This window comes from Triticum aestivum, chromosome 7A, assembly GCF_018294505.1.
Source record: "Triticum aestivum cultivar Chinese Spring chromosome 7A, IWGSC CS RefSeq v2.1, whole genome shotgun sequence".
NCBI lineage: Eukaryota > Viridiplantae > Streptophyta > Magnoliopsida > Poales > Poaceae > Triticum > Triticum aestivum.
The window spans coordinates 126,490,474-126,505,021 of NC_057812.1; the positions used below are offsets into that span (position 1 = coordinate 126,490,474).

Consider the following 14,548-nt stretch of genomic DNA (forward strand, 5'->3'; position numbering starts at 1 on the left):
ACTCCATTGTTCCGGAGAACGGAGTTTTAGTCATCTTGCCCATGAGGCATGGTTCGCAAGCATCAAGTGATTCATAATCAAGTGATTCCAAAAGCCCATCAGCATGGAGTTTCTTCATGCACTTTACACCAATATGACTTTAACGGCAGTGCCACAAATAAGTTGCACTATCATTATTAAACATATATCTTTTGGCTTCAATACTATGAATATGTGTATCACTACTATCGAGATTAATAAAAATAGACCACTCATCAAGGGTGCATGACCATAAAAGATATTACTCATATAAATAGAACAACCATTATTCTCTGATTTAAATGAATAACCGTCTCACATTGAGGGAGTCCTGGATTAGGGGGTCTCCGGACAGCCGGACTATATCCTTTGGCCGGACCGTTGGACTATGAAGATACAAGATTGAAGACTTCGTCCCGTGTCCGGATGGGACTTTCCTGGCATGGAAGGCAAGCTTGGCAATACGGATATGTAGATCTCCTCCCTTGTAACCGACTCTGTGTAACCCTAGCCCCCTCCGGTGTCTATATAAACTGGAGGGTTTAGTCCATAGGACAACAACAATCATACCATAGGCTAGCTTCTAGGGTTTAGCCTCTTCGATCTCGTGGTAGATCAACTCTTGTAATACTCATATCATCAAGATCAATCAAGTAGGACGTAGGGTATTACCTCCATTGAGAGGGCTCGAACCTGGATAAACATCGTGTCCCCTGCCTCCTGTTACCATCCGCCTTAGACGCATAGTTCGGGACCCCCTACTCGAGATCCACCGGTTTTGACACCGACATTGGCGCTTTCATTGAGAGTTCCACTGTGTCGTCACCATAAGGCTCGATGGCTCCTTCGATCATCGGTAACGATGCGGTCCAGGGTGAGGTTTTTCTCCCCGGGCAGATCTTCGTATTCGGCGGCTTCGCACTGCGGGCCAACTCGTTTGGCCATCTAGAGCAGATCGAGAGCTACGCCCCTGGCCATCAGGTGAGATTCAGAAACCTAAATTACACTGCCGACATCTACGGAGACTTGATCTTCGACGGATTCGAGCCCATGTCAGGTGCGCCGCACGATCACTACGAGCATGATTTAGCTCTGCCATCGGACAGTGTTCGGGAGATCCCACCTACAACTACTCTAGCCTTCAATCCGGAGAAAATTGTGCCATCCGAGGATGGAGGGATAGGCCCCGCCCCGGAGGCCATACTCTCAGTGGCGATGGAGCCAGATACTGACTTCACCCATTACGAGAGTCGTGTTGCCGAACCAGAGGATTCGTCTCCGGCTACGGACTCCGAGCCGCCTACATCCGTGCCTATCGAATCCGATTGGGCGTCGATCATGGAGTTCACCTCCGCGGATATCTTTCAGCACTCACCTTTCGGCGATGTGCTAAATTCATTAAGGTCTCTCTCCTTGTTAGGGGAACCTTGGCCGAACCATGTCCGACTAGAATGGATGCGGACGACGAAGAAATTCGCTCCCCACCCACCACCCACTTAGTAGCCACCGTCGATGATTTAACCGACATGCTCAACTTCGACTTCGAAGATATCGACGGTATGGATGATGATGCAGGAGACGAACAGGAACCACCGCCCATAGGGCGCTGGACCGCCACCTCATAATATGATATATATATATAGGACAACACTATTCTAATCCTGGGATTAGAATAACTATTTGGATCACGATCGCCCCTATAAGGGCCCGATGGGGTTCCTCCCGAACTCCCGAGAACGAAAAAAGCCCACCTACCCACCATCGACCCCAACCAATCCCCACGACCCACCCCATCATCCCCATCTTCGATCACGCGCCCCCAACCCGGGTAGGAAGCTCCACCGCCCCCAGCCGCCGCCGCCGCACGGAACGCGCCACCGCCCCCAATCGGCGCCGCCACCATCCCTCGCCGCAGATCGCGCCGCCGCCACCATCCCTCGCCCCGGATCGGGCCGCCTCCACCGTCCCTCGCCCCTCACTGCCTCCACCATCCCTCGCCCCTCCCGGATCAAGCCGCCTCCACTGTCCCTCATCATGGATCGCGCCGCCACGTCCATCCCTCGCCCTGGATCGGGCCACCTCCATGAGCGCGAACTTGCTCCACCTGCCGCTGCGACCTTCCTCCAACGGCCACCACGACCTTCTTCCCTCCACAGGAAAATGCCGCCGGAGACGCGCCCCCACGACCTCCAACACCTGCTACGGCCCACCCCCACCTCCCTCTGTGCTTCTTCCCCGACGCCGCAACCACCACCCCGGGGACCCGACTACTCCGCACCACCTCCGCTCTTTGGACATGTGTCATCCCTGCGTGCTGCCCGGCCTCCTGCCGTGGAGATCCGCCGCCTGTTGCCTGCCGCCGCTGTTAGGGGCAGCGATTCCTTCCCGCCCACCTACCACCCCACGCTAACCTCTGGCGTCCCCTTGCCTGCCCCAAACTCCCTAGGCTGCTGCTCCTGGCCCAACATTTGGCACCGCCGCCGCCCCTAACTCCGGCGCCGGCTCCCACGCCCAACCTCCAGCACCCAAACCTCCGGCGCAAAGGGTGCTCAGTCCAGCCCTGCAGCGTCCAGGAGGCCGATTCCATCATGAGCAGCAGTCCACGGTGGTCAAACTCCTCTTTCCTATGACCTAATGACCAAATCATCTAATCCCTCTGTAGCATAGACCAAAGTTCAAGAAAAAATGTTTATGGAGAAAAGTGCGATTTTTATTACTATTTTGTATTTCATTTGACAGAGGCTTCATATGTTTCATTCTGTTTGTTTCCCCAAATAGGTCATGTGCAAACGAAATAAGGTTCATGTACAACTACGAGAGAAAAAGTTCATCTAAACGTTGAGTGTCCTCTTTTCGGTGTTTGCTCATATGATCAGTTTAAATGCAAAAGCCAAGATATTTTTGGTTGAAACCTCCGGAAAAAATATTTACATATGTGAACTAAATAAATTTAATAGTAATTAAATTTTCCTTTTGTAAAAGAAATAACACATTAGTTCGATGTCTACGTAAAGAAATAAATTTTCCATATTTCTAAAAAGTAAAATCAAGAAGGTCAAATTAAAATAACAGTGCAGTTCGATGCTCATCAAAAAAATGGATTTTTCTCATTTCTAAAAAATAACCAAAAAATTTAAAAGTTAGATTTTCCTCGTTTCTAAAAAGATAAGAGAGAAGGCCAACTCAAAATAACAGAGCACTCCAAAAAAAGTTTATAAAAAATGGATTAAAAACTAGAAAATTTGAAATAACCAAGAGGTCAAAAAAATGTAGAAGTTTAAATCTGACAACCCTAGAAGTTCAATTTCAAATAACCGAGAAGGTAAAAAAACTAGAAGTTCAAATTTAAAAATCCTTGAAAAATGTTTGCTTACGTAAAACCATATTTTAATAAGAAGTTCAAAGTAAAAAAAACTTAGATGTTGAATCGTTACTAAATAATAAAATGAAGAAGTTCAAATAAAAAAAATGAAAAAAGTAAAGAAAGTTTTAAAAGAATTTTCTTGTTTTTTAAACCAAAACACAGAGAAGTACAAATTGGTAACTATTGGAAGTTCACGTATTACATGATGTGCATTTCGTATGAGAAAAAAAGAATAAAAAAGGCAAAGTTTAAAATTTGTTGCTAGAAGTTCAAGTGCTCTTCCCTCGGAAGTTCAAAAATTCTTTTTATTGAAGAAAACTCAGATTTTCCTCCTTATTAAAGAATGAAACAAGAAGTTCAAAAATTAAAATAATAAGAAGTTCAACTTTTAATAATAGAGCGCTTCAAAATTTCGTAAAAAAATTAATAAATAAAACCAGGAAGTCCATATTAAAAATATGGAGAAGTTCGATGATTATAGAAAACTTAGATTTTCCTCGTTATTAAAATATGGAAACAAGAAGTTCAAAAATTCAAAAACATGAAGTTCAACTTTTAATAATATAACGCTTCAAAATTTCATAAAAAAAGATTAAGAAATAAAACCAGGAAGGCCATATTAAAAAGATGGAGAAGTTTGATGATTATAGAAAACTCAGATTTTCCTCGTTATTAAAGAATGGAAACAAGAAGTCCAAAAATAAAATAACAAGAAGTTCAACTATTAAAAATAGAGCGCTTCAAAATTCATAAAAAAGATTAAGAAAAATCAGATGAAAAATTCATTAAAAACTCAAATATTTTCACGTAACCGAGAGAGGTTCAGGTTGATCACTGCCAGAAGTTCATGTACTACACGGTGTGCATGTTGTATTAAAAAAAAGAATAAGAAAGCAAACACTTAAAGTTTTGTTGTTACAAGTTCAAGGCCTTCGTCAGAGAAAGTTCAAAAAATTATTGTGAGAGAGATTTGTACAAAATAAATATCATTTGTGTAACACTGATGATGTATGAGAAAATTACAAACGAAAATACGTCACAGAAGTTCAACTGAAACAGCAGGAAGTTCAATTACTACAGTTGATGAATTTTAGATGAAAAACGTTTAAAATCGTCACGAGTATGAAAAAACGATCAACACGGAAAAGTTGCATGTTTACAGCTGCTTTCCAACGGTATGTCATTTGCTCAATTCTCGTGAGTGGATGGAGAACTACGAGCAGTGGATGGAGAGCTACGAGCAAAAAAATCACGTGAAAAACAGAGTGAAGTTCAGGTACATTCGCCGAGAAGTTCAGGTTCTTCACGCGGTGCATTTTCAAAGAATCTGTTTCGCGATAAAGGCAGAACGAATGATCTCGCCATTTTTGAAATTACTTGAAAACGGCTAGGAATCAGAGAAAACTACGAACATGAAAAAGTTTTGCATTTTGCTTAGCATTTCAGCGGTATATTATTTGTCCCATTCCGATAAAGTTTGTAAAAATTACGGCGAAAATACGTTTATAGCCATTTTCAAAACTGACATTAAACCTTAATGAATTAGGAGAAACAATATATATAGAAAATTTTCGCATTTGTTCAAGCTTTCCAACGCCATATCATTTGCTGCATTCGGACGCATGGTTAAAAAATTAGCTCGAAAATACGAACTCAGTAGGACTTGAACCATTTCTTAAATTACTCTTAAACCATTCAAAATTAGAAAAATACTTTCAAGATGAAAAAGTAGTGCATTTTCATAAGCTTTCCAACGCCATTCATATGCCTCCATTGGATTAGCCGTTTAGAAATGACATCGAAAAAACGAACTCAGCTGTTCGGTTTACGAAATTTTATGTTTTTTCAAATTACTCTTTAACCATAGGGAATTAGAGAAAACTTTCAACACGTGGAAGGAGAGGTTTTGTAGTAGCTTTCCAATGCCATATTATATGCCTCATTCCGATAAACGGTTTAGAAATGCGATCGAAAATACGATTCACGTTTTTTGTGCGCAGAAAAAACGATTTTCAAAACTGCTTTTAAACCGCTTATATTTTGCCAAAAATTTAAGTTGGGTCATGATATTGGGGTCCATAGCTTTCCAACGGTATATCGCAAGCCCCATTTGGGCAATTTTGGCGGAAGTTCAACCTAGTTCACAGGGAAGTTCAACGTACTACTAGCGGGGCAGGTCGGGTTGTGATCAGAATGTTATTTTGATCCCGTGATCAGAATAGTGTTTATGTATGTGTATATATATATATATATATATATATATATATATAGGAAAATAGGTTAGTACTCCTGGGAGTACATACTCCTACACAGGTCTCTTGTTGTTTCGTTCGCCCATTCCATCGCTCACCCCGCATTCCTTTATTTTGCCTGTTAATTAACTAAAATAATAATACGTGAAAAAAAATCTAACTAAACAAGGTCATTGCTCCGATTTTCCTGGAGGTTTATTGTTTAGCTGGCGACCTTATCCAGTTGAACGCATATCGATCTCTTCTCCCGTGTCATTATCGGCAGCGGCGACGGCGACGATGGCGGCTTGCATCGTGGTTGGGGCCGTGATATTGGCCGCAAAAGAAGAGCTCGCTCGACGGCGTCCTCCACTGCAGTACGTGGTTCCTCTTCTCACTGGCCAACGGCCTCAACGTCAATGACCAGGTTCATTTCTGTCGCGCGAAGACCATACTCGAAATCAAATCTACGGTTCGCTCACATCTCCTCTTCTTCAAGCATCCAGGTCGTCGGCTTCACCTGCAGCGCAGCTACTTGAAGAGCGCCATGCAAGAGAACAACGACGCCCAGTTTTTCCCACTCGACGTAGGAGTCTAATCCGAGTTCTTCCAACCCATAAGCAGCTGGTTTGGAAGCCCACTAATCAAGTAATACTAGGTACCTTTTCGATTTGTCTCATTACCATCTAGTACATACATAAATTCCTCATGGCAGAAATTTAATCCCGTTGAGCGCCATTGATTCTGGCGGCTCTCCTTCTGACTTCTTTCGGGTAAACAGGGCAGAAACTACCACGGATCCGATGCGACATGTTTGCGTGTGCAATATTTTCTGCATTTTTCCTTCTTGATAATGCTGTGGTCATTGATACCAAATATTTGGTATATTCATCGCGCGTTAGTGAGAATATGAGCCAAATCCATCATGCCCTGAGTGTAGTTCTAGTAAACTAGATGAGTATATTCATCAATGAAATCAGGATATACATCCACCTTCGTTTAATTGCCGTGGCCACTGTCCAATTGATTGGAGAACCAGAGGAGACTCACCTTCTCTCACCCCAGCTACCTAATTAAACTCTTATTCTTCAAGATCTACACAAATTTTCATATATCAGGTCAGCTACTGTCCTTCCTCGTGTAAACAAACTTTGAAGCTCTTTTTACTCTGTTTCTTTGTGGATGCTTGGTACACGTAGTTCAGTTTTTTCGTATATATAGCCAGGGACTTTGATATATTGTACAGTTATACAAATTATTTTTCAAGCAAATCTAACTTATGTTGCTAATTGTTTCCATTGAATATCCATGGATGCAATGCATGTAGGTTTGTGTGACTGAGGAGCAACTCCATGCGATGTACAGAAGCATATCTGCAGTTTCCCGGAAGACATAATCCTTCTTTTCTCCATTTTTTTGTAGCATTTAAAACTTTTTGAAGATGTAAAAATAGTTGCATAGTCCAGTTTTCTTGATCAGTATAAATGTTTCTGCTATATGCAAATTTCTGTACAACGAGTGCATCTTTTAAGCATGTTCTGCTAGATAGACCAATACTTCTATCTGAAGTAGTATACACTTCTTTGGCAATATTAATATGTATTTCTTTGGTTACAAGCACTGTATAGTTCTTCGAATGATAAGCAATAGTATGTGAAAAGGTTGCATATGCTTTTTGAATGATACTAACTATATACTTAAAAAAAAGAGGTCATGCTGAAGTATATACTGTTTTTAATCCCATGAAGTATATACTTCAAATCCAGTGAAGCTGTTTTAATCCCATGAAGTATATAATGCTGTATATCCAGTGAAGTATACTGCTTTAAGTTCAGTGAAGTATATAGTTGTTTTTTAAACAAGTAGTATATACTTCTTATGTATCATCCACTGAAGTATATACCACCTTAAATAAGGACTATATAACACATACTTCATTTAATTGTATCATATAACTGAAAAAGCTGCAGTATATATTACGTAAAACAGTATATGCTCCTTACAAAATTAGTATATATAGTCCTTACAAAAATAAGTACATACCTCCTTCTAATAAAAAAAAGTTAGCATATACTTGAAAAAAACAGTATTTACCTGTTCCAAGGAAAATGGAGTGTACACCTTTTGAGATTATTGAGGTACATACTCCTTCAGAAGTGAAACTACAGTACTGAATATACTACAGTACATAGATGGACACAAACAAACCCATGCAATCTTCCAAGTTGCTACGTATAGGACCAATTCAATCGGCACCAAGGATCTCTAATTCTCCTTCCGAACACAAGCACTCTATTTAAAACGTGATATACTCCTAAGGAAAGGTGATATACTTCCTTCCGAAATAACAACTCTTAAACAGATTCCTATTTTCTAGCGGGTCAAGATGGCCGTTCCTCCCTTCCAGGTCACCACATGGACCCACCTTATATACCGATTATTTTTCTGCCATTTTTACGTTGGTTCTCAGCTGTTTATCTTATCCATCAGGGGTGGGAGTACATACTCATGGGAGTATAAAAAAGGAGTCCTATATATATATACACCCCCAAAGAAGGCAATGGCGACGAGACAGCGGAGGATGACCCCTCCAAGAAGCAACCCAAGCGCCGACGTCAGCGGCGCCGCTCTAAGTCCCGCCATAGCAAAAGTAGTGATACCGGCACAAGAGACAATAACACTCTGGATAGTGCCGAAGACAACAACAATCCCCCCAGCACGATTTAGAGCGGGAGAGTGAACAAGCAGCCCTCCAGAGCAGGCAGCAGATGGAGAATCGGAGGAGGACAATTACATGCCTCTCTCCGAAGACGAGGTGAGCCTCGGCGACGAAGAATTTATCGTGCCTGAGGACCCCATCGAGCAGGAGCGCTTCAAGCGCTGGCTTATGGCCACAGCAAATAGCCTGAAGAAAAAGCAACAACAGCTTCAAGCTGATCAAGACTTGCTAGCAGACAGATGGACCAAAGTCCTTGAGGCCGAGGAATACGAACTCGAGCGCCCCTCCAAGAGTTACCCAAAGCGCAGGTTGCTACCTCACCTTGAGGAGGAAACATTGAAACATCCATCACCAGTGTATGATGCGGCTGATCGGCCACCGCGTGACCGAGCCAGAGAGGCGTTTCAGGCTGAAGTTCAACCTGCAACCCGCCGCCACTCAATCAAAAATATCAAGGCCCGGGGAAACACACGGGACCTACGAGACGTATTGGACAGCAGAGCAAAACATGCAAGGTCAATATACGGGTCACGGGGGCGCGCGCCAACACGGGACGATGACCGTCGCACCGGACACACTAAAAGTAAATCCGGCCGGGCCGAATACAACAGACAAGACTCATATGAACTACGTCGTGATATAGCCCGGCATAGAGGCGCCACACACCCCCTATGCTTCACTGATGAAGTTATGGATCACGAATTCCCAGAGGCTTTTAAACCCGTAAATATGGAACCGTATGATGGTACGACAGATCCCGCTGTATGGATTGAGGATTTCCTCCTTCACATCCACATGGCTCGCGGTGATGATCTGCATGCCATCAAGTACTTCCCACTAAAACTCAAAGGACCAGCTCAGCATTGGCTGAATAGCTTGCCAGCAGACTCTGTCGGCAGTTGGGAGGATTTGGAAGACACATTCCTTGACAACTTCCAGGGCACTTATGTGCGACCACAATATGCTGATGACTTGAGCCATATAACTCAGCAACCAAGGGAATCGGCTAGGCAATCCTGGACACGGTTCCTAATTAAGAAAAACCAAATTGTCGACTGTCCGGATGCAGAGGCCTTAGCGGCATTCAAGTATAACATCCGTGACGAGTGGCTCGCCCGGCACCTCGGCCAGGAAAAGCCGAAATCTATGGCAGCCCTCACGACACTCATGACCTGCTTTTGCACGGGTGAGGATAGCTGGCTGGCTCGCAGCAACAATACATCAAGGAATCCGGGCACTTCGAATACCAAAGATGCCAACGGCAGACCACGTCGTAACAGACAAAAGCGCCGCAACAACGGCGATAACACCGATGATACGACAGTCAATGCTGGATTCAGAGGCTCTAGATCCGGTCAGCGGAAAAAGCCATTCAAAAGAAGTACTCCGGGCCTGTCCAGTTTGGACCGCATACTCGATCGCTCGTGTCAAATCCACGACACCCCCGATAAGCCAGCCAATCACACCAACAAAGAATGTTGGGTGTTCAAGCAGGCCAGCAAGTTGAATGTTGAAAACAAGGACAATTGGCTGCATAGTGATGACGAGGAGGAGCCCCAGCCGCTGAACACTAGAGGACAGAAGAGGTTCCCCTCACAAGCGAAGACGGTGAACATGATATACGCAACCCACATTCCTAAGAGGGAACGGAAGTGTGCACTAAGGGACGTCTATGCGATAGAGCCTGTCGCCCCAAAGTTCAACCCATGGTCCTCTTGTCCGATCACTTTCAATCGCATGGACGACCCCACTAGTATCCGTCATGGCGGATCTGCCGCATTGGTCCTGGACCCCATCATCAACGGATTCCACCTCACTCGAGTCCTTATGGACGGCGATAGTAGCCTGAACCTTCTCTATTAGGATACAGTGCGCAAAATGGGTTAGATCCCTCGAGGATCAAACCCAGCAAAACCACCTTTAAGGGCGTCATCCCAGGTGTAGAGGCCCGTTGCATGGGCTCAATCATACTGGAAGTGGTCTTCGGACCTCCGGACAACTTCCGAAGCGAGGATTTAATCTTCGATATCGTCACGTTCCGCAGTGGCTATCACACACTGCTCGGGTGAACCGCATTTGCAAAATTCAATGCGGTACCGCGTTATGCATACCTCAAGCTCAAGATGCCAGGATCTAGGGGGATCATAACAGTCAATAGAAATACAGAACGCTCGCTCCGCACGGAAGAGCACACTGTAGCCCTCACAGCAGAAGCACAAAGCAACCTTTTAAGGCAAACCGCCAATTCGGCGGTACATCCCCCGGACACCTTCAAGCGAGTCCGAAGTAACCTGCAACAGGATCACCTAGCACGTTCAGAGCTCGCCTAGCAATTCGGCCCCCGTCCTAGTCCCATTCAAGCGACGAAATCCATGCCGCGCGTACATAATTACACACACAAAATACCATGGGCATAGGCGGAGGCACGATCAAGGCACGTCCTGCAATGCGGCTTAACCGCCCTAGGGGCTGTATACCTTTATCATTTTTTCTCTTTAAGGACCTAACTCTCTGGAAGCCCTTTCCGGCAGCACGATTGCCGGACACATTACGGGAAGGAGCAACCAAGGAGGCAAGAAGTTAAGATGTACACGGGAACCCGCAGGTGGTCTCTAATAATAATCGATATACCCGCTTTCTACTATCCATACGCAGCTTGCCCTTGGATAGGACATGTCAAATAGTCCTATTTTCTGCTTATTGCACTACTTGTATCAGTATGCTTCGACGTATTATTTAAATAACAATGCATAGCATTAGTCTATTATTGCACTATTCATCCTTTTTTCTTATATGTCCATTTACGACAACTTGCACCCGTACATTCTGGTACAGTCAGTACGCCAGGGGCTTTCGTTTACCCCATAATACGGTGTGACAAGTCTGAACACTTTCGATAGTGTAGCACCCCGAACTTATAGCATTATATGCATCAGCTCCGAATCATGTCTTGGTTCAATAGTTGGGTTTGCCCGGCTCCCATGCTTTGGTACCTTACATTCCGCTATATCGGCTAAGGTAGCCTTGGGAGAACTACTGCGATTGTGTCCTAGTTCTTCCGGACAAGCACCTCAGTAGAGAAAGCCGAAAACTGACTATCATGATAAGGCGAGAGCTGGTCGCTGTTCGAGAGGTCTCAAGTCCTTAAAGACTTTTTTCGGCTTCGGGCGAGGAGTCGACCTTGCCCAACTTAGGCGTGTATAGCGCCCCAAATTCGGCCTTCCGAATACTAGGGGCTTCGCCAAAATTTAAAATTGTAGACTTCTATGGCTATGTGAGAGTGATAAAGCCTTATAGTCTGATTGCATGGTTCGTTGTGCTGAACACCTCCCTCGAATGATCCAAAATTGGGATAAAGAGTGCTCAGGTTTATCCCGAACACCCCTGTACTAGTTACATGGGGGCAGAAGCCGACGACTGCCAACTCTTAGGTTTTATAAATGGCCGCACAGAAGGTAATATTTTAAATAAAAAAGCGTTGCATAGTGCAAATGAACTCGTTTCACATTGCAGGATCACATGAGCATGTTCGTTCAAAAATTACATCTTCGGCACATTCATCCGCCACAAGGCGGGAACCCTTCAGGACACTCTCATAATACATTTCAGCGATGCTCCTTGCCCTCCGGCGGCCCCTCCTTCACCAGCTTCACGGCGTCCAGCTTCGCCCAGTGCACCTTCGCCCGGGCAAAAGCCCTGCGCGCACCCTCGATGCAGACGGACCGCTTTATGACTTCAAGCCGTGGGTAGGCATCCACAAGCCGCCTCACCAGACCGAAGTAGTTGCCGGGCAGGGGCTCGCCAGGCCATATCCGGACTATAAGACCCTTCATGGCCTGTTCGGCCGCCTTGTGAAGCTCGACCAATTGCTTCAGCTGGTCGCTCAAGGGCATTGGGTGTTCGGTCCCAATATACTGAGACCAGAACAAATTTTTCGTCGAGCTCCCCTCCTCAGCTCGGTAAAACTCCGCGACATCTAGTACACTGCGAGGAAGATCTGCGAACGCTCCTGGAGAGCTCCGAACTCGGGTAAGTAAAGGGAAATTTTCCTTCACATGCTTGCTTTGCATAATGAATGCGTTACCCGCTGCTATCTTCTTCACCGCATCCATCTCCTGGAGGGCCTTGTGGGCTTCAACCTTGGTGCTCCGTGCGCTTTCGAGCGCCTTCGCAAGCTCAGACTCTCGCTTCTTAGAGTCAAGATCCAAGGACTCGTGTTTTTTGGCGAGAGCCTCGAGCTCTTGCTACACCTCGCCTACCCAGGCTTCTTGCTTTTCCTGCTCAAGGCGCTCCTTGGCCGCTTTGTCTTCGGCCTCGAACAGTGCCTTCTTCAGGGTCGCCACCTCGGTCGTGGCCCCTGGCAAATTCATGATGATCCTATTATTTTACAATCGAACTTATTTTTAAAGCGTAGACAAGGTATTGCTTACCTTTGCTCTCCTCGAGCTGCCTCTTGGTAAGGCCGAGCTTGTCCTCGGACCGCTCCAGGTCCTGTTTCAGTGCAGAGACCTCTGCAGTACGTGCGGCAGCGGCCAGCAGTGAAGCCTGCACATACACATAGACATATTCTGTGTCGGAGTAATGGGCCATGGGTAGGCCAACCCGGGTCCCAGAACCTTTCAAGACATCGGGGCAGGCTGCGCCCCTCAAGACCCTAGGACAAAGAGCCGCCTCCTGAGGAGTCGACGGCAAGACGGCTGACTGCCCGATCACGGCCGAGTCCCAGGAACGACTTCCAGAGAAGCCGGCTTTGGGGAGTCGGCCAGCGACTCCAACAAACCCCATGACCTCATCAAAGGGGACGAGGCAGGGGCGTGGCTACAGTGAAGCCCACCCCCGCCCCTCACCAAGGGCAGGCATGGCCACAGCATGCCGTACCCCGGAAGATCTCCGTGCGGCGTGGCACTGTTGCCATGCCGGCCCTGACATCAGCACCGCAGGGCCGAATCCTGCACCCACGACGGCTTGTCTGTACGGCCTGGAGGCAGCCGGCCCCACCAGTCAGTGAGACCTCGGGAGATGGCAGGAGAACCACCAGTCGGACCCGTCGGGAGTCGGCCCGGGGGAGTCGGCCGAGCCCTCCCCTGGGGCCCACGCGCCATTAATCAAGATGTGATGGGGAGAGGCAACAGTGATCGCCCGCCAGGTGGCGGGGCTGTTGCCACGACCTCATGATCAAGCCCGCGTCATCAGAAGCACGGCCACAGTAAGTAGCAGCCGGCAAGACCCGCCCGCGGTGGACGCGGGCTGTCGGCTCCGTACCAGGCCAGTCTGCGGGGCCCGCCAGTCGGTGGGCCCCAGCGGTCGGCAGAGAAGATGGAGGCCAGATACACTGACGGATGGGCCCGCGCCCAGCCGGATTAGCATTGTACCCCTGGGGGGTAGGCCTATATAAACCCCCCAGGGCACCCATGCAAAGGGTTGGAACCCATTAGCTCTAGACCAGATCATATAGAAGGGGAGAGCTAGCCTTGCCCTCTCCTGCCACCGGAAAATAGCTCAAGGAGCAACCGTGTAAGCACTTTGCCATAGTGATCGTGCGGAGACCCTGCAGAGCAGCAGTAGGGGTATTATCTCCCCGGAGGGCCCCGAAGCTGGGTAAGATTCGCCGGCATGCATGTCTTCGCCTCATCCCGTTTCCATGCACCGGCGACGTTCTACTCGCCCCCACCATGATAAGCCATCCATTGGCATATGTCGCACCAAACCCCCGATATTTGGTGCCCACCGTGGGGCCTGGTGCACCGCCGTCCGGAGATCTGTTCTGGACGGGAACTCTTTTCCTCCCTGGCGAGCGCAACCAGCCAGGCACGCCAGATGGAGTTTGCACCGACGCGCTAAGCGGCGTCGAGATCGCCTGCGCGGTCAGCTCCTTGGCCGAACTCGTCGGTGAGGTCCGCCTCTCCGACGAACCTGCATCCAACGCAGGCATGGGCAGCCCTGAGAACCTCCTCGCGGGACTCCTCGATCAACTCCACGTTTCCGGCGAGCCTGCCATAGACTTGGAGTCCGTAGGCTCCACCGACCCGATGCTGGTCGACTCCGACACCGCGTCGCTTGATGTGTTCCCCACCAATGTGGTGGTCTACGACGAACCTCTCCCCCACGCAGAGAGCGACGGAAGCACCGTCACTGAGGTGCTAGTCATCAGTCATGACGAGCTTCCCGGCGAAGGAGCACCCGACTCACTCGACGCGGCGCTGCAAGACCTAACTG

General features: G+C 47.1%; 1 long non-coding RNA gene across 1 annotated transcript; it reads left to right on the forward strand.

Moving 5' to 3' along the window:
• The first annotated feature begins 5,898 nt into the window (after positions 1 to 5,898).
• On the forward strand, positions 5,899 to 7,251 carry LOC123151145 (uncharacterized). Its single transcript, XR_006475520.1, has 3 exons — positions 5,899 to 6,040; positions 6,120 to 6,271; positions 6,941 to 7,251. It is a non-coding gene; the product is annotated as an uncharacterized lncRNA (long non-coding RNA).
• Positions 7,252 to 14,548: the final 7,297 nt, after the last annotated feature.